The sequence below is a fragment of the Bombina bombina genome, chromosome 3 (assembly GCF_027579735.1).
Source record: "Bombina bombina isolate aBomBom1 chromosome 3, aBomBom1.pri, whole genome shotgun sequence".
In the NCBI taxonomy this organism is placed as follows: Eukaryota; Metazoa; Chordata; class Amphibia; order Anura; family Bombinatoridae; genus Bombina; species Bombina bombina.
The window spans coordinates 389,596,400-389,617,890 of NC_069501.1; positions in this window are offsets into that span (position 1 = coordinate 389,596,400).

A 21,491-nucleotide genomic window follows, 5' to 3' on the forward strand; every position below is an offset into this window, starting at 1 on the left:
AGCCAGGCTCATTTTAGGGTTCTGCACCATGTATAGCGCTTGCTTATTGGAGGCTTACATTTACCCACCAATAAGAAAGCATAACCCAGGTTCTCAACAAAAAATGGGCCGGCTCCTATGCATCACATTCCTGCTTTTTAAATAAAAATAGCGAGAGAACAAAGAAAAATTCATTATAGGAGTAATAGGAGTTGCTTAAAATAGCATGCTCTATCTGAATCATGAAAGAAAAAATTTGGGTTTAGTGTCCCTTTAATGACGCAATAGACACAAGGAACAGGGCTGCAACACAAGTGCAGACACAAACTCAGGTGAAGATTGCCACTCAGAAAGTGAGACTAACACTAGTACAGCTACCATAAGCAATGCTTGTGATACTCCCCCTAAACCAATCTTGAAATATGCACCTGTGAAAAATTCAGTAGTGTTTGCTAATACACACATTGAAGGACAACAACCTACTAAAACAAGCACTACAAACAACTGTTCTGTAATAGCTAATACCACAGAGGGTGCAACCAATCAGTTAATGAATCAGGTGTCTTATAATTTAGAAATAGACCAGGTTTTTCTTCTACCACCAATGAATCCCACAAGAGGAGGAGGAGGAGGGGGGCAGGAAGACGAGGCAACACAAGACACAAACAAACATGTTACCCCCCTGAGAAGGGGACAAAACAAATATGTTCAATAACCGATATAGACCAAATTCATACCTCCAATATTATTAACCTAACTGATTATATGCCTAATAAAATGTGTTAGGACATATAACCAAAGTGTCGCCATCTTGTATCTAAGCAGCCATGATGAACTAATTATGAGCTGTTGTACTGATATTGAACTGATGTTTTTTTCTGTATTCTGTATCTGTTCTTCGAGGGAGTAAAATCCTTATCTTGTTACTAACGTAACCATACAGCTAAGAGCATTTTCTCATTCCTATGTTATCTTGTTCAAGGATGAATGTCTCCAGTCTTATACAAAGGATTTTGTGTCTGTTAAGTTGTATTACCTCATTTGTAATAGGGGGCGTGTATAAAGACCCTCTGTGTCGTTACATGTATGTGATTTGTAATATATAATCCAGCCCTGCTAAGAATAAAGCAGAGCAGACTTAGATTCCATTGTGTGTGTATGTCTGATTCTTGCTCTCCATGGCCTTGAAAGAGAAATACTCAATTCCAGTGCTAAGTGTAAGATACTGATTATTATTATGAAGATTATGAATTGGTACCCCCGGTGATTTCAGACCTAAAAGTTTCTGGTGTCAGAAGATGGAATTCACACTGGGTAAGTAAGGAAGAAGTGTTTAAATCTACTGCTTCCCTCTGTGAATTTAGACCCCAAGGTCCTGGCCGGCATTAAGGGAATAATAAGGGGTTGGAGTCCTCTCAGGCAAATTTGAGTTTTGCGCTGACCACAGGTAAGTATAATTCCTGCTCTGTATTTAATGGGTTAATAGTCCCTCTGCCAGTTAGAGTCTGGCACTTTAATAATATATAAAATGGGTTGAAGTCCTCTTACGCAAGTTTAAAGAGTTAATAGTCCCTCTGCCAGTTTGAGCCTGGCACTGTAATAGTTAATCTGCAAGTTTGAGTCTTGTATGGTAAAGGGTTAATAGTCCCTCTGCAAGTTTAGTCTTGTATGGTATTTAAAGTATTAATACTCCCTCTTCAAGTTTGAGTCTTGTATGGTATTTAAAGAGTTAATAGTTCCTCTGCAAGTTTGAGTCTTGCATCATATTATACTGTATATATATATATATATATATATATATATATATATATACATACAATACCTTGCAAAAGTATTCACCCCCCTTGACTTTTTACCTATTTTGCTACATTACAGCCTTAAGTTCAATGTTTTATTAATCTGAATTTTATGTGATGGATCAGAATACAATAGTCTAAGTTGGTGAAGTGAAATGAGAAAAATATATACATAAAACAATTTTTTAGAAATAGAAAACAGAAAATTGGCATGTGCGTATGTATTCACTCCCTTTGTTATGAAGCCCATAAAAAGCTCTGGTGCAACCAATTACCTTCAGAAGTCACATAATTAGTGAAATGATGTCCACTTGTGTGCAATCTAAGTGTCACATGATCTGTCATTACATATACACACCTTTTTTGAAAGGCCCCAGAGGCTGCAACACCTAAGCAAGAGGCACCACTAAGTATAATTCCTGCTCTGTATTTAATGGGTTAATAGTCCCTCTGCCAGTTGGAGTCTGACACTTTAATAATATATAAAATGGGTTGAAGTCCTCTTACGCAAGTTAAAAGAGTTAATAGTCCCTCTGCCAGTTTGAGTCTGGCACTGTAATAGTTAATCTGCAAGTTTGAGTCTTATATGGTAAAGGGTTAATAGTCCACCTGCAAGTTTAGTCTTGTATGGTATTTAAAGAGTTAATTTGCATCATATTATATATATAGATAGACATGGATGTGCTGGAGCTGAGTACTCACTGATTGATGTTTATTTGTGTGTGTTGTATTGTGCTGCCCTGTGTATACAAGTATGAAGTGAATATGGGATTTGCTCAAGGTAAAACGTTTAGTCTGCTGTTGCTTGAATGTGAAGGAATGTGATGAGAGAGAGAAATATATATTTTTTTCTTTCAAGAGCTCTTGGCAATAGTCTTATGAGACGCTGCACAGAAACTGACTCATAGACCTTAGTTTACTGATGGAAAATAAATTTATGACTGATTCTTTAACTTAACTCTTATGGAAAAAAATGTTGTAATGTGAGATGTAAAGATGTATCTTGAAAAATAGCGTTATATGTGAAAACCCTATCTGTGTAATTTATGTGTTAGAGGTGCTTCACTGTGTTTTTGTTACTTGTAAAGCTCTCTACTGAAGATCAAAGGATTTATGATCTTGTCTAATTATTTGTTAGACGTCTTACATTGTTTGGAAATGGCCATACTGAACTATTTTGGACACTTCTAAAAATACATTTTAAATTTAGTAGAATTTTTTTTTGTTATTCTGTCACTAAAAATATCACCTAGATTACGAGTTTTGCGTTAACAGGGGTGCGGTCCTAACGAGCAGTTTATGCTCAACGCTCACTTACAGACAGTGCTGGTATTACGGGTTTTTAGAAAGCCGGCGTTAACCGCAAAAAAGTGAGCTGGTAAACCGTGCTCATGCGCGATTTCCCCATAGGAATCAATGGGGGAGAGCCGGCTGAAAAAAAGTCTAACACCTGCAAAAAAGCAGCGTTCAGCTTCTAACGCAGCCCCATTGTTTCCTATGGGGAAATAAAATTTATGTCTACACCTAACACCCTAACATGAACCCCGAGTCTAAACACCCCTAATCTTACACTTATTAACCCCTAATCTGCCGTCCCCGACATCGCCGATACCTGCATTATATTATTAACCCCTAATCTGCCGCTCCGGACACCGCCGCCACCTACATTATCCCTATGAACCCCTAATCTGCTGCCCCCAACATCTCCGAACCCTACATTATATTTATTAACCCCTAATCTGCCCCCAACGTTGCTGCAACCTAACTACACTTATTAATCCCTAATCTGCTGCCCCCATTGTCGCTGCTACTATATTAAATTTATTAACCCCTAAACCTAAGTCTAAATCTAAGTCTAACACCCCTCTAACTTAAATATAATTTAAATAAATCTAAATAAAATAACTACAATTAAATAAATTATTTCTATTTAAAACTAGATACTTACCTATAAAATAAACCCTAAGCTAGCTACAATATAACTAATAGTTACATTGTAGATAGCTTAGGGTTTATATTTATTTTACAGGCAACTTTGTATTTATTTTAACTAGGTACAATAGTTATTAAATAGTTATTAACTATTTAATAGCTACCTAGTTAAAATAAGAACAAATTTACCTGTAAAATAAATCCTAACCTAAATTACAATTATACCTAACACTACACTATCATTAAATTAATTACATAAACTAACTACACTTAACTACACTTGAATTAAATAAACTAAAGTACGGAAAAAAACCCACTAAATTACAGAAAGTAAAAAAATAATTACAAGAATTTTAAACTAATTACACCTACTCTAATCCCCCTAATAAAATAAAAAAGCCCCCCAAAATAGAATAATTCCCTACCCTATACTAAATTACAAATAGCCCTTAAAAGGGCCCTTTGTGGGGCATTGCCCCAAAGTAATCAGCTCTTTTACCTGTAAAAAAAAGACAATACCCCCCCAACATTACAACCCACCACCCACACACCCAACTCTACTCTAAAACCCACCCACTCCCCCCTTAAAAAAACCTAACACTACCCCCTTTAAGATCACCCTACCTTGAGCCGTCTTCACCCAGCCGGGCACAAGTGGACCTCCAGAGGGGCAGAAGTCTTCATCCGATCCGGGCAGAAGAGGTCCTCCAAGCGGCAGAAGTCTTCATCCAGACGGCATCTTCTATCTTCATCCATCCGGAGCGGAGTGGGTCCATCTTCAATCCAGCCGACGCGGAGCATCCTCTTCAAAGAAGTCCAAGCGAAGAATGAAGGTTCCTTTAAATGACCTCATCCAAGATGGCGTCCCTTGAATTCTGATTGGAACAGCCAATAGAATGCGAGCTCAATCCTATTAGCTGATTGGATCAGCCAATAGGATTTTTCCTACCTTAATTCCGATTGGCTGACAGAATCCTATCAGCCAATCGGAATTCAAAGGACACCAACTTGGATGACGTCATTTAAAGGAACCTTCATTCTTCGCTTGGACTTTGTTTGAAGATGGACTTGCTCCAATCCGGATGGATGAAGATAGAAGATGCCGTCTGGATGAAGACTTCTGCTGCTTGGAGGACCTCTTCTTCCCGGATCGGATGAAGACTTCTGCCCCTCTGGAGGTCCACTTTTGCCCGGCTGGGTGAAGAAGGCTCAAGGTAGGGTGATCTTCAAAGGGGTAGTGTTTTTTAAGGGGGGATTGGGTGGGTTTTAGAGTAGGGTTGGGTGCGTGGGTGGTGGGTTGTAATGTTGGGGGGTTACTGACTTTTTTTTTACAGGTAAAAGAGCTGATTACTTTGGGGCAATGCCCCGCAAAAGGTCCTTTTAAGGGCTATTTGTAATTTAGTATAGGGTAGGGATTTTTTTTTAATTTTGGGGGGCTTTTTTATTTTATTAGGGGGATTAGAGTAGGTGTAATTAGTTTAAAATTCTTGTAATTATTTTTTTACTTTCTGTAATTTAGTGTTTTTTTTTTCCGTACTTTAGTTTATTTAATTTAATTGTAGTTAATTTTAGTTAGTTTAGGCAATTAATTTAATGATAGTGTAGTGTTAGGTGTAATTGTAATTTAGGTTAGGATTTATTTTACAGGTAAATTTGTATTTATTTTAACTAGGTAGCTATTAAATAGTTAATAACTATTTAATAACTATTGTACCTAGTTAAAATAAATACAAAGTTGCCTGTAAAATAAACATAAACTCTAAGCTATCTACAATGTAACTATTTGTTATATTGTAGCTAGCTTAGGGTTTATTTTATAGGTAAGTATTTAGTTTTAAATAGGAATAATTCATTTAATTGTAGTTATTTTATTTTGTTTTATTTAAATTATATTTAAGTTAGGGGGGTTAGACTTAAGGTTAGACTTAGGTTTAGAGGTTAATACATTTAATATAGTAGCGACAACGCTGGGGACGGAAAGATTAGGGGTTAATAATGTAGGTAGGTGTCGGCGATGTTAGGGATGGCAGATTAAGGGTTAATAAAATTTAACTAGTGTTTGCAAGACGGGAGTGCGGAAGTTTAGGGGTTAATATATTTATTAAAGTGGTGGCGATGTCTAGTCGGCAGATTAGGGTGTTAAAAATTGTATTAAAGTGTTTCTGATGTGTTGGGGGGGGCTCGGTTTAGGGTTTAATAGGTAGTTTATGGGTGTTAGTGTACTTTTTAGCACTTTAGTTAAGAGTTTTATGTTATGGCGTTAGCCCATAAAACTCTTAACTACTGACTTTTAAATGCGGTTGGAGTCTGGACAGGAGTGGGTCTACCGCTCACTTCTTCCAAGACTCGTAATACCGGCATTAGGCAAATCCTATTAAAAAGATAGGATACGCAATTGATGTAAGGGGATTTGCGGTAACCTCGAGTCGCGGAAGAAAAGTGAGCGGTGCACCTGTACCTGCAAGACTCGTAATACCAGCGGGCGTTAAAAAGCAATGTTGGGACCTCTCAATGCTGCTTTTTAAGACTAACACAAGACTCATAATCTAGCCGAATGTAAATAAATCTATATAAAATTACTACAATTAACTAAATTATTCCTATTTAAAACTAAATACTTACCTGTAAAATAAACCCTAACGGCTAGATTACGAGTTTTTGTCGGTAAAGGGTGCGTTGCTAACGCGCAGTTTTCATTACCGCTCACCTACAGTAACGCTGGTATCACGGGTCATTAGAAACCCAGCGTTAGCCCCAAAAAAGTGAGCATAGAGCAGAATTTAGCTCCACATCTCACCTCAATACCAGCGCTGCTTACGTTAGTGGTAAGCTGGCAAAACGTGCTCATGCACAATTTCCCCATAGGAATCAATGGGAGAGAGCCGGCTGAAAAAAAAACTAACACCTGCAAAAAAGCAGCGTTCAGCTCCTAACGCAGCCCCATTGATTCCTATGGGGAAACACATTTTATGTCTACACCTAACACCTTAACATGAACCCCGATTCTAAACACCCCTAATCTTACATTTATTAACCCCTAATCTGCCGCCCTCAACATCGCCAACACCTACATTATATTATTAACCCCTAATCTGATGCTCCGGACACCGCCGCCACCTACATTATACTAATGAACCCCTAATCTGATGCCCCCAACATCGCCGAACCTTACATTATATTTATTAACCCCTAATCTGCCGCATCCAATGTCGCTGCCACCTACCTACAATTATTAACCCCTAATCTTCCGCCCCCACCGTCACCACCACTATATTAAAGTTATTAACCCCTAAACCTAAGTCTAACCTTAACCCTAACACCCCCCGATACGGATACGGCTTCCGGTGGGTGGAGCATACACGCGTTGTGTGAGGAGTGTGTGAGGAGTGCACACACGCTGTGTGAGATCCTGCTCGTCTGCCATACGACGAATATACCAGAGGATCGTCGTCTCGCCTGATTCCTTAGCCGCTACCAACTCAGGCGGCTTGGATACTCTGAAGTCCCACGCTGTGGGACCTGGCAAGTGGAAGCAAAATGATTGGGCTGTGAGCCGAGCTGCCCCAGCACCTGCATACCCGAGCGCCAGAAGTAAATACTGTGAGCGCAACACATGACCTGACCTGACATAACGGAGGTGAATATCCCGGCACAGGAAGGAATAGAAAGTGCGGTGGTATACGGATCAACAAACCCCTTAAAAAAGAGACAACTTGCTATAAGCAACTGAAGAGGGCGAAGAACCGGCAGTACAGGTACAGTGCTGAGGGTCCTCTGTGCCCTATGCTATATAAACACTTATTAAGTTAGCTTGGATTACGGGCTGACCTGATGCTACCGTGCCTTACACCTGGCCCAATTTAAGCACTGTCTGATTCAGCCGCCTAGGGTAAGTCCCTGATGCGATCAGGGTGAAGGTAGGGCAGTCTTTTCTTAAGGGCCAGGGTGCTGTGTTACATCCTGGACTGTATATTGTTTGATACAAGTAAGCCCAGTACAAAGTGTTGCAAAGTGTTGCAAGGGGTCTCTTCTATGCATCAAGTTATATAATACACCCTGATACATGTCTACACATGGAAAATATGCATCAACATGAGTGCCCTTTATTCTGTTAAGCTCTAAAAACATACAGGGAGCATACTATCCTTCTGGGAAGTTATCTTCAGATGGAACTCTATCCATTTTTTAAAGCTTATACAGAGTCTACGGTTGAATATATATATGAACTGGCTATTGATGGATTATAAATAGCAACAAACTTTTCCTTTGTAGCCCTCTTACCTTCTTACTTATTAGGATAAAGAGGAGCAATTTACTCAATAGTGTTCCTGGACATGCTTATGAATCTTTTCTGTTATAACAGAATATCTTGTTTGAAGTAACTGCTTCTATTAAGTTGAAAATTGTTGGAAAATAATCTTTAATGGTGTCTGCTCTTTTAGAGAAACTCTGAAATATAAGAGCTTTGAGTAAATTCTGTCTACTAAAGGTTCAATAGTTACTAAATAACAACATATTAAAAAAGAGAGAAATACCTGATAGTAGGCAGTTAAAGATTTGTTAGATGTTGGCTGCTGAGTATTTAAGAACAAGCTTGATTCAAAAGGGAAAAGAATTATCCAAATACTGCATACTAATTATATATATATAATAGGTGTGATATTTAGTTTAGACTAATGATTGTTAAAAGTACCTGAAAACGTTGATATTTCTCACTCTCTCCACAGGAATTATATATTGTATATAGTGTCAAGTCAACAGAGGGATTAAGTGACATTGAAATGTGCCTATGTTTTTCCTTTTAGTTTCTGCTGCTAAGAATGTCAAAATAATTATCTCTATGTCTATAGGTCCAAATTAAGCCTTTTCCTGAAATACTGTGGGCCTCTTGATTACAGACTATCATTACGTAAAGCTTGAAGTGTATATATAGCTTGTGATAGTAACATATTTTATGATTTACTACAGTGACTGGTAATGTAAATAATCAGTCTCTAGGTGCATAGAATCAACTTAAAAATAGTAAGGTGACATAGCCATAGCCACGAATGATTTCTTCTTTATATATTTCACTATTTATATGCCTTCTGATGAGGCTTAGATATTCCATATATAGAATTAAATAATGAACCCACTTTTTTTACTTACAACACACTTACACTTTAATTTTTTTTTTTTTTTTTTTTCTTTCCTTAGTGTGTGTGATTTATCCGTGTGATACACTTAATGGACAAATTGTTGTCCTCCTCTGCTTTTTCACCCCTAGCTATGCCACCTAAATCAAAAGACAAAAAGGGACCCAGAACTAGCTTAAGTTCCCAGGAGGAACCTTTGTATTTTGAAAGTAAACAATTATTACAGAGTATGTCAGACTTATTTACGCCACAATTTGCAGAGATTAAAATGGAGATATCCAATCTTGCAATAGAAGTCCGCCAATTTTCTGGCCGACTTGACGAGGCAGAGCACAGAATTTCCAACTTAGAGGACTTATTAAATAACCAAGATATAACAGTAGCGGATCATGAAAAAAAAATAGCTACCATGCAAGCCAAGATCGAAGATCTTGAAGACAGATCCAGACGCAATAATTTAAAAGTAGTAGGCCTGCCTGAAAGCACTGAGTTTAATGATCTCATACATTTTGCATCAGTTTTACTACCACAATGTGTGGGCTTACAGAACCAACTACCCCTGTTAATAGAAAGAGCACACAGACTAGGAGCAGTTAAGGAGAACCTTTCAGGACCTGCTAGACCCAGACCGATTATAATAAAATTTCTTAATTTCCAAGATAAGACCTTAATAATGCAAAATTATCGTAAAATTCAGGAGTGCAAAATAAACCAATATAAATTACTTCTATTTCAAGATTTTTCTGCAGAAACTTCGGCAAAACGGAGAATCATGGCACCGTTCTGCTCTAAATTTATCAATGCTAAATTACAAGCAAAATTGGTTTATCCAGCAAAAATCATAGTTAAAATCAATGATACCACCCAAATAATCACAGAACCTGAAGCAGCTCAAACAATATGTAAAGAACTTAAACTCAATTAGAATGAATAGAATTCTAGGTTTAATTCTTACCTGTTCTTTTTTAGACTTAAGTATGGTACTTGGTTGGGATGCATGTATGAATGTTGTATGTATGAGAAGGGGTTTGTGTTTTTTTTTTTTTTTTCTCCCCCCTTGCCTCCTCCACCTCACCCCCCCCCCCCACCTCGCCTCACTCCTTTTATGATTTTTCTCAAAGAAGCATAGTGACACACTCCTAGCAGAATAATATGAGTACAAATGAACTTAATTTTTTATCCTGGAATGTGGGGGGAATAACATCTCCAATTAAAAGAAAAGCAATTATTAGACACCTAAACTCCCTTAATCCGCAAATAGTTTTCTTACAGGAAACGCACTTAAAACCAGAGGAAGCTTTAAAACTAAAATTTAGATGGGTAGGTAATGTAATATATTCACCATATTGTGGCAGGAAAAGGGGAGTGGCAATTTTATTTAATAAGAATTTGCAATGTGAGATTCTCTCCCAAATTATAGATCAAGAAGGGAGATATATTATCTTAGAAGTACGGATACATGATCTAAAACTGGTCCTTTGTAATGTTTATGGCCCCAATAAACCCGAAAAAAATTTCTGGGAGAATTTGAAATCTAAGTTAATGTATTATAGCAATCAAAGAATAATTATCGGGGGAGATTTTAATATTGCTCATAGGCCTCGATTAGATAGGTTTAAATGTGTTAACAAATCTGAATTTGGGAAGAATCGGATCTTGTCCAAATTTATGATGGATCTTGGGCTCTCAGATGTCTGGCGTGTACAATTTCCCGATATAAGAGCATTTACATGCGAATCCAAAAAATTCAACACTCTTTCCCGTATAGATAGGTTTCTGATATCAGAACCTTTATTAAATCAAGTTATTAAAACAGATATCAGAGATATAATTATTTCTGATCATGCAATCATCTCGCTACGAATCAAAACGGGTGTAAATTTCGGGCCTAACTTTTCTAGACTTTTCTTTCCCTCCTATCTAATAAATAATCTACAATTCACTAACTGGTTGAGAGAGAAATGGAATGAATATAAGAATAATAATATCTCCTTCTGGTTTAAACCAGAAATATTTTGGGAAGCATTTAAGGCGACCATTAGGGGTGAAATAAAAGCATATCTATGTAAGTTAAAAAGAATTTGCAAGGCCCGAGAAACTCAGTTAACAAATCAGATTAGGAATGCCTATGAGGTATATATTAGGGACCCTACTAAACAAACTTGGGATACTTATTCTGAGAAAAAAAATGAAAGGGATCTATATATTAAACACAAGACTACCCAAGAAGACTTAAAACTGAGAGCTAGATATCAAGGGAACTATGGGAGATCTGCTAGGTATCTTGCTAATCTAATTAAACATAGACAGAGTAATAGAAGAATTAATAAAATTAGAGTAGCAGGTAAAAATATCACCAATCCCGCGGAAATTAAAGAAGCCTTTTTTGAATTTTATAAAGAGATTTATAAGAAAGAGGAAATAAATGATCAAAATAAATTAAACTTCTGGAAGAGTCTTAAAATACCCAAGATATCTAGTCAAGAGCTTGAGTTATTAAATGCACCAATTACAGTGGAAGAAGTTGCAAAGCAGATTAAGGCGGCCAAAACCTCTAAGGCACCTGGCCCTGACCAATTGCTGATGGAATTATATAAAATCCTTCTGGAATATGTTCCGGAAACTCTGGTGAAGTTGTTCAATTCTTATTACATAGAAAATAAGAAACCATCTAGATATTTTTCGGCATCTTTAATTACCCTCATACCGAAAAAGAATAAAGATCCAGAAAACATGGCAGCATATAGGCCCATATCACTATTAAATTGTGACTATAAGATTCTCACATCAATTTTAGCAAATAGATTGAAAAGTTGTATTGGAAATCTGGTCCATGCGGATCAAGTTGGTTTTATGCCAGGTAGAAATGTGTCCAAAATCATACGTCGAGTCTTGACAGTTTTGGATTTTTTCTGGTTAGAAAATAAGGGCAAAACGTGTCGAGAAAGATTTAATATGGCCTTAGTGGCGATCAACGCTGAAAAGGCTTTTGATCTCATTAACTGGGATCACTTATTTTGTTCTTTAGCAACTTTTGGTTTTATGGGTAACTTCCTAACAATGATCCATACAATCTATCAAAATCCAATCTCTAATCTATTAATAAATTCTGAACCTTCTCCAGATATTATTTTGGGTAAAGGCACACGACAGGGCTGTCCACTTTCACCTCTCTTGTTTAACTTGGCGTTAGAGCCTTTTGCAGTGAAATTAAGGCAAGACTTATCTGGGATAACGATTGGCAAAAATAAAATCGTGCTTACTTTATATGCGGATGACTTACTTTTATTTATGAATGAATCAGATCTATCCATACAACATTTTCTGACTCTAGCTAAACAATTTGGGTCCTTTGCGGGCTATAGGATCAACCCAGAAAAATCCGAAATTTTATGGTTTACTCAAAATGATACTCCACCGGGTAGATATCCTTTTAAATTGGTAGATTCGATAAATTACCTAGGGATAAAAATTCATAAAGATCCTAATGCATGGTATGATTTGAATTTCACACCGTATTTTCTCAAATACAAACAAGAACTGGACAGGTGGAACGCGCTTCCAATTTCGCTATCTGCGCGAGTTGCCATGATTAAGACTCTTTTCTTCCCCCAGCTTCTCTATTTACTTCAAAATTTGCCGCTTCTGATTAAAAGTAAAGATGTAACCTTATTTAATAACCTCACAGCAGGGTTCCTATGGAACCAAAAACGCAGACGTATATCTATACAAAATTTAGCTTTACATACAAATATGGGAGGCTTGGCACTTCCAAACCTTAAATATTATAACTTAGCGATATTAAGTAAATACATTCTTGATTGGATCACGGAATCAGAGTATACAACCAACCTACATCTGGAAATGGAAATTGTATCTCCATTTAGTCTGAGAGCCCTGATTCATTTGGATAAGAAGGAGCTACCTAAACGGCTGGCTAAGATGGGGACTCTGCTGAACCCTATCTTGGCCTGGCATAAATTGTGTCATGAGCTAAGGATTAATTGGAAATCCTCTAAATATTTGCCCATTCAAGGCAACCCTAAATTTCCAGCGGGAATTTCTACTAGGACTTTTAAAGTATGGTTTAATAAAGGATTACAGGATGTGATCCAAATCAGGGATAATAGGTTAGATATAGCTAAGTCGTTTCTAGATCTTCAGAGTGAATTTGGGATCCACAAACATAGCTTTTATGCATACTTGCAACTAAGACACTTGTATGAAGAATTGTGGCAGGACAATAAAACTGATTGGAAGCTTGGAGATATTGATATAATAATTAAAATTTACAGACAAGGTATCAGGTCTATTTCTCCCTTATACAATTTATTAATCCAGAAAGCTGGCCAGGCCCGACTTGAAGTTCTAGCTGAGAAATGGAAAATATATTTCCCCCAGCTTACTTCGCTAGAAATCGAAGATAGTTTTAAAAGAATAGGGGAAACTACCAGCATAATATCTTGGAGAGAATCGCATTGCAAACTTCTTAACTTGATATACGTTACCCCTGCACATCTTAAAAAATGGTATCCTCTTGATAACAATGTTTGCTTGAAGTGTGGGAATTTGAATGCAGATATTATGCACTGCTTCTGGAATTGTCCAAAAATCTATCAGTTTTGGAATAAGATAAATTTCTGGTTAGCTCTTAGTTTAGAAGTCCCATATAAGATAGGCCCATTAGAGGTTTTCCTCCTGTGTAAACCCTCGGAAAATAAACATTACAAGACAATCAACACAATTATATTAATTGCCCGCAATATAATTTTATTAAATTGGAAATCTAATAAATTTATATCTTTCCCAAAATATAAATCAATGGTGGCCAATACAATTATTATAGAACAATATTCTAGTGATTTATTTATAGAAAGGAATTTGAAGAAATATCTGCAAAAATGGTTGGGTATAATAAAATCATATTCCCCCTTAATTCAAGAGCAATTAATCTCGGGTATAAAGAAAACAACTTTTTTTGACATTTTGGTGCAGCTAGGTAGTTTACCACCTGAATGGGCGTAAACTTCTTACTACAGAATGTGACTAATCATAAAATACTTGGATATTTGGAATGAGGATGGGGGTGGGAGAAGTGGAGGAACCCTTTTCCCCCTTTTTTTTTTTTTTTTTGTGCGTTTTGTTTTATTTTTTTTTATTTTTTTTAACTAGTTTGATCTGGGGGGGTCGGCAAATACAATAATAAAAACACACCAACATCATCCCAATTTTAATGTAAAATTGAAATAAGAATAGAAAGGAGTGAGAAAGGGAGAAAAATGCTAGGTAAAGTAAAATTATATATTCAGATAATCAAGCTGATACAGATAGGCATACATGTTTATTTCCCTTTTCCTTTTCTCTTCTCCTTACGAGCTATCTGATATAGTATCTGTTAAGTTTTGTTTCAAATTACCGTGCGTGGTAAGATTAATATGTGCATGACACAAATTTTTATTTTTTTTTCTGCTATAGAGAATGTCTGGATATTGTGTTGGTTTATAAATAAACATTTAAAAAAAAATAAAAATAAATAAATAAATCTAAATAAAATAACTACAATTAACTAAATTATTCCAATTAAAAACTAAATACTTACCTATAAAATAAACCCTAAGCTAGCTACAATATAACTAATCATTACATTTGTATCTAGCTTAGGGTTTATATTTATTTTACAGGCAACTTTGTATTTATTTTAACTAGGTAGAATAGTTATTAAGTAGTTATTAACTATTTAATAACTTCCTAGTTAAAATAAATACAAATATACCTGTAAAATAAAACCTAACCTAAGTTCCAATTACACCTAACACTACACTATCATTAAATAAATTAACTAAATTAACTACAATTAATTACAATTAAATTAAATAAACTAAAGTACGAAAAAAAAAAAAATTACAGAAAATAATAAAATAATTAACATTTTTAAATTAATTACACCTAATCTAATCCCCATAATAAAATAAAAAAGCCCCCCAAAATAAAAAAAATCCCTACCCTATACTAAATTACAAATAGCCCTTAAAAGGGTCATTTTACGGGGCATTGCCCCAAAGTAATCAGCTCTTTTACCTGTAAATAAAAATACAATACCCCCAACATTAAAACCCACCACCCACACACTCAACCCTACTCTAAAACCCACCCAATTCTCCCTTAATAAAACCTAACACTAACCCCTTGAAGATGACCCTACTTTGAGACGTCTTCACCCAACCGGACAGAAGTGGTCCTCTAGACGGTCCGAAGTCTTCATCCTATCCGGGCAGAAGAGGTTCTCCAGATGGGCAGAAGTCTTCATCCAGGCGGCATCTTCTATCTTTATCCATTCGGAGCTGAGCGGGTCCATCTTAAAGACATCTGACGTGAAGCATCCTCTTCTTTCCGACGACTAACACTAAATGACGGTACCTTTAAGTGATGTCATCCAAGATGGCGTCCCTTCAATTCCGATTGGCTGATAGAATTCTATCAGTCAATCAGAATTAAGGTAGAAAAATCCTATTGGTTGATCCAATCAGCCAATAGGATTGAAGTTCAATCCTATTGGCTGATCCAATCAGCCAATAGGATTGAGCTCGCATTCTATTGGCTGTTCCAATCAGCCAATAGAATGCCAGCTCAATCCTATTGGCTGATTGGATCAGCCAATAGGATTTTTTCTACCTTAATTCCGGTAAGTGGATTTGCGGTATGTTCGAGTCGAGGAAAAAATAAATTCTATCAGCCAATCTTTATTAAGGTAGAAAAAATCCTATTGGCTGATGTAATCAGCCAAAAGGATTGAACTGGCATTCTATTGGCTGATTGGAACAGCCAATAGAATGCCAGCTCAATTCTATTGGCTGATTGGATCAGCCAATAGGATTTTTTCTACCTTAATTCCGATTGGCTGATAAAATTCTATCAGCCAATCGGAATTGAAGGGACGCCATCTTGGATGATGTCATTTAAAGGAGCCTTCATTCAGTCGTCAGACGAAGAAAGAAGAGGATGCTCCGCGACGGATGTCTTGAAGATGGACCCACTCCGCGCCAGATGAATGAAGATAGAAGATGCCATCTGGATGAAGACTTCTGCACGTCTGGAGGACCACTTCTGCCCGGTTGGATGAAGACTTCTGCCCGTCTGTGGGACCACTTCTGCCCGGTTGGGTGAAGACATCTCCCGGTAAGGTGATCTTCAAGGGGTTAGTGTTTTAAGGGGGGATTGGGTGGGTTTTAGAGTAGGGTTGGTTGTGTGGGTGGTGGGTTTTAATGTTGAGGGGGTATTTAAACTTTTTTTTCAGGTTAAAGAGCTTATTACTTTGGGACAATGCCCCGCAAAAGGGCTTTTTTTTATTTTGGGGGGCTTTCTATTTTGTTAGGGGGATTAAAGTAGGTGTAATTAATTAAAAAATCTTGTAATTTCTTTATTATTTTCTGTAATTTAGTGGGGGTTTTTTTCCTACTTTAGATAATTTTATTTAATTGTAATTAATTGTATTTAATTTAGGTAATTCATTTAATTGTAGTGTAGTGTTAGGTGTAATTGTAACTTAGGTTAGGTTTTATTTTACAGGTAAATTTATCTTTATTTTAACTAGGTAGTTATTAAATAGTTAATAACTATTTAATAACTATTCTACCTAGTTAAAATAAATACAAAGTCGCCTGTAAAATAAAAATAAACCCTAAGCTAGCTACAATTTAACTATTAGTTATATTGTAGCTAGCTTAGGGTTTATTTTACAGGTATTTAGTTTTAAATAGGAATAATTTAGTTAATTGTAGTAATTTTATTTAGATTTATTTAAATTATATTTAAGTTAGGGGGGTGTTAGGGTTAGGGTTAGACTTAGGTTTAGGGGTTAATAACTTTATTATAGTGGTGGCGACATTGGGGGCAGCAGATTAGGGGTTAATAAATGTAGGTAGGTGGCAGCAATGTTAGGGCCGGCAGATTAGGGGTTAATAATATTTAACTAGTGTTTGTGATGCAGGAGTGCGACGGTTTAGGGGTTAATATATTTATTATAGTGGCGGCGATGTCCGGTTCGGCAGATTAGGGGTTAAAATATTTGTTTTAGTGTTTGCGATGTGGGGGGGCCTCGGTTTAGGGGTAATAGGTAGTTTATGGGTGTTAGTGTACTTTTTAGCACTTTAGTTAAGAGTTTTATGCTACGGCGTTGTAGTGTAAAACTTTAAAATGCGGTACCAGGCTTGACAGGAGAGGGTCTACCGCTCACTTTTGGTCAGACTCGTAATACCAGCGCTATATAGGATACGCAATTGACGTAAGTGGATTTGCGGTATTTCCGAGTCTGGCCAAAAAAGTGAGCGGTACACCTGTACACCTGTACTTTCAAGACTCATAATACCAGCGGGCATTAAAAAGCAGCGTTGGGATCGGCCAACTCTGCTTTTTAAGCCTAAAGCAAGACTCGTAATCTAGCCGTATGTGTTTTCCTTACAGAGATAGAGCATTTATAAAATATGTTTTCTGTATCTTTAAAAGCTTGCAGTTTGTTAAAATTGCTGAATGATGGGAGTGAATTTATGGTATGAATGTTGATATAAGCTTGTGTGTGTGTATCAGTGTTTCTTAGCTAAGAAAGCTGATGCTGTAATGATTTGTTTGTTATTGCTGTATCTTGATTTTAAAGTCATGTAATAATAAAAATGTGTACAATGCTTAAATTTGTGTGTCAGTAATAGGATTGATGAGAGATTTGATGTGTTTAAGGAACATACAATATATTGTTTTTGCAAGTGAACTAATGGCCCTGATGGCCGTGATTTTAAGTCTGGTAAATATTAAAGAGTTTTCTGGCAAGTGATTAATAGGTTGATTTAAGTATGTGCGTAATGTAAGATTCATGCAAGGAGTTTGTGAAAACAAATGAGAGAAAAGAAAAGACTATACGCTATATGTTATTAAATGTATCTAAAATATTTGGGTCTGTTTCTGTTGCAAATAGTGATGTCGCGAACGGGCAAACCGCCATTGACTTCAATAGGCAGGCGAATTTTAAAACCCACAGGGACTCTTTCTGGCCACAATAGTGATGGAAAAGTTGTTTCAAGGGGACTAACACCTGGACTGTGGCATACCGGAGGGGGATCCATGGAAAAACTCCCACGTAAAATTACATAGTTTATGCAGAGTCTGGTTTTAATCCATAAAGGGCATAAATCACCTAACATTCCTAAATTGTTTGGAATAACGTGCTTTAAAATATCAGGTATGATGTTGTATCGATCAGGTAGTGTAAGGGTTACGCCCGCTTCACAGTGACATACCAAACTCCCCGTTTAATGCACCGCAAACAACCGCAAACAGTCCATTTGCACAACCACGAGATAGATAGATTTGATAGATACATAGATTAGATAGATATTCAATAGATGCAATATACATTTGATAGATATGATAGATAGATTTGATAGATAAATAGATAGATTTGATAGATATATAATTTCTCAGACAGAGAATTACAAGATGTGCAGTCTGTGACCCATGGTAAGGTTCCCAGAGGCAGTTGCGGCACCAGGGGACGTGTATATGGCATGGATTTTAGGAACCGGGAGATGGAAAAAGATGCTTGGTCGGTCCTCCTACTTCAAATTTGGGGCACTGTGCGTGCAATCTACTGTGCCACCAGATATGAGTTGTGTGTTCAGTAGTACTATTCTGATCAGTTTAATACCTGTTACGCCCCCTATCAGGGGATGTGTATATGGCATGGATTTTAGGAACCGGGAGATGGAAAAATATGCTTGGTCTGTCCTCCTACTTCAAATTTGGGGCACTGCGCGTGCAATCGTGGCCGGACTTTTAGCAGAAGGACATTTGGCCGACGGACATTTGGCCGAAACACAAGTGGCTGTCACAAAACAGTCCAGCCACGAAATAGATTTGATAGATAGCTACATAGATTAGATAGATAGATCAATAGATGCAATATACATTTGATAGATACGATAGATAGATTTGAAAAATATATAGATTTGATAGATAGATAATTTCCCAGACAGAGAATTACAAGATGTGCAGTCTGGGACCCATGGTAAGGTTCCCAGAGGCAGTTGCGGCGCCAGGGGACGTGTATATGGCATGGATTTTAGGAACCGGGAGATGGAAAAAGATGCTTGGTCAGTCCTCCTACTTCAAATTTGGGGCACTGCACGTGCAATCTACTGTGCCACCAGATATGAGTGGTGTGTTAAGTAGTACTATTCTGATCAGTTTAATACCAGTTACTCCCCCTATCGGGGGACGTGTATATGGCATGGATTTTAGGAATCGGGAGATGGAAAAAGATGCTTGGTCGGTCCTCCTACTTCAAATTTGGGGCACTGTGTGTGCAATCGTGGCCGGACTTTTAGCCGACGGACATTTGGCCGACGGACATTTGGCTGTCACAAAACAGTCCGGCCATGAGATAGATAGATTTGATAGATAGATACATAGATTAGATAGATAGATAGATCAATAGATGCAATATACATTTGATAGATACGATAGATAGATAGATTTGACAGATAAATAGATAGATTTGATAGATAGATAATTTCCCAGACAGAGAATTACAAGACGTGCGGTCTGGGACCCATGCTAAGGTTCCCAGAGGCAGTTGCGGCGCCAGGGGACGTGTATATGGCATGGATTTTAGGAACCGGGAGATGGAAAAAGATGCTTGGTCGGTCCACCTACTTCAAATTTGGGGCACTTCGCATGCAATCTACTGTGCCACCAGATATGAGTGGTGTGTTAAGTAGTACTATTCTGATCAGTTTAATACCTGTTACGCCCCCTATCAGGGGACGTGTATTTGGCATGGATTTTAGGAACCGGGAGATGGAAAAAGATGCTTGGTCGGTCTTCCTACTTCAAATTTGGGCACTGCGCGTGCAATCTACTGTGCCACCAGATATATGTGGCATGGTTTTTGAAGCCACAGTGCAGCACCAGAGGCCAGAAAAATTTGGCATGTATTGTACACATGCCTGAAAAATCAGGTATTGTTGCAGCCGCTGCTGTAGCAGCGGCCAGAAAAATTGATGTTTGTTTCCCAGTCAGAAAGTGCCCTAAAACATTGCGGCTTGAACTGTAGTTGGTGGTGGATAAGTCACGCAAGTCACCCGGCATTCAAAGATAAAATACAGCAGCGTGTGGACCATTTTTAGCCCAAGGCAGCTCATCTCATCAGGCCTTCTTTAGTCGAATGTATCGCCCAATGTCAGTCCCTTCGGGATACATCCCTCATTCATCTTAATAAAGGTGAGGTAATCTAGACTTTTTTGACCTAGGCGACTTCTCTTCTCAGTGACAATACCTCCTGCTGCACTGAAGGTCCTTTCTGACAGGACACTTGAAGCGGGGCAGGCCAGAAGTTCTATCGCAAATTGGGATAGCTCAGGCCACAGGTCAAGCCTGCACACCCAGTAGTCAAGGGGTTCATAGCTCCTCAGAGTGTTGAGATCTGCAGTTAAGGCGAGGTAGTCTGCTACCTGTCGGTCGAGTCTTTCTCTGAGGGTGGACCCCGAAGGGCTGTGGCGATGCATAGGAGTTAAAAAGCTCTGCATGTCCTCCATCAACAACACGTCTGTAAAGCGTCCTGTCCTTGCCGGCGTGGTCGTGGGAGTCAGAGGATTACTTTCACCTCTTCCCCTGTTAGATTCCCGTTGTGCTGTGACATCACCCTTATACGCTGTGTAAAGCATACTTTTAAATTTATTTTGGAACTGCTGCATCCTTTCCGACTTGCGGTAATTTGGTAACATTTCAGGCACTTTATGCTTATACCAGGGGTCTAGTAGCGTGGACACCCAGTACAGGTCATTCTCCTTCAGCTTTTTTATACGAGGGTCCCTCAACAGGCACGACAGCATGAAAGACCCCATTTGCACAAGGTTGAATGCTGAGCTACTCATGTCCCGTTCCTCGTCCTCAGTGATCTCACTGAAGGTATCTTCTTCCCCCCAGCCACGTACAACACCACAGGTACCAGATAGGTGACAACGAGCACCCTGGGATGCCTGTTGTGGTTGGTCTTCCTCCTCCTCCTCCTCCTCCTCCTCCTCAAAGCCACATTCCTCCTCTGACTCCTCTTCCTCAAAATCCTCTTCCAGCGTTGCCGCAGGTCCAGCAAGCGATGCTGATAAGGCTGTTTCTGGTGGTGATGGCGACCACAACGCTTCCTCTTCCTCTTTACGCTCATCTACGGCCTGATCCAGCACTCTTCGCAGGGCATGCTCCAGGAAGAAAACAAATGGTATGATGTCGCTGAAGGTGCCTTCGGTGTGACTGACTAGGTTTGTCACCTCCTCAAAAGGACGCATGAGCCTACAGGCATTGCGCATGAGCACCCAGTAACGTGGCAAAAAAATTCCCAGCTCCGCAGAGGCTGTCCTAGCACCCCGGTCATACAAATACTCGTTAACTGCTTTTTCTTGTTGGAGCAGGCATTCGAACATTAGGAGTGTTGAATTCCAATGTGTCGGGCTGTCGCAAATCAAGCGCCTCACTGGCATGTTGTTTCACCGCTGGATATCAGAAAAGTGTGCCATGGCTGTGTAGGAATACCTGAAATGGCCACACACCTTCCTGGCCTGCTTCAGGACGTCCTGTAAGCCTGGGTACTTATGCACAAAGCATTGTA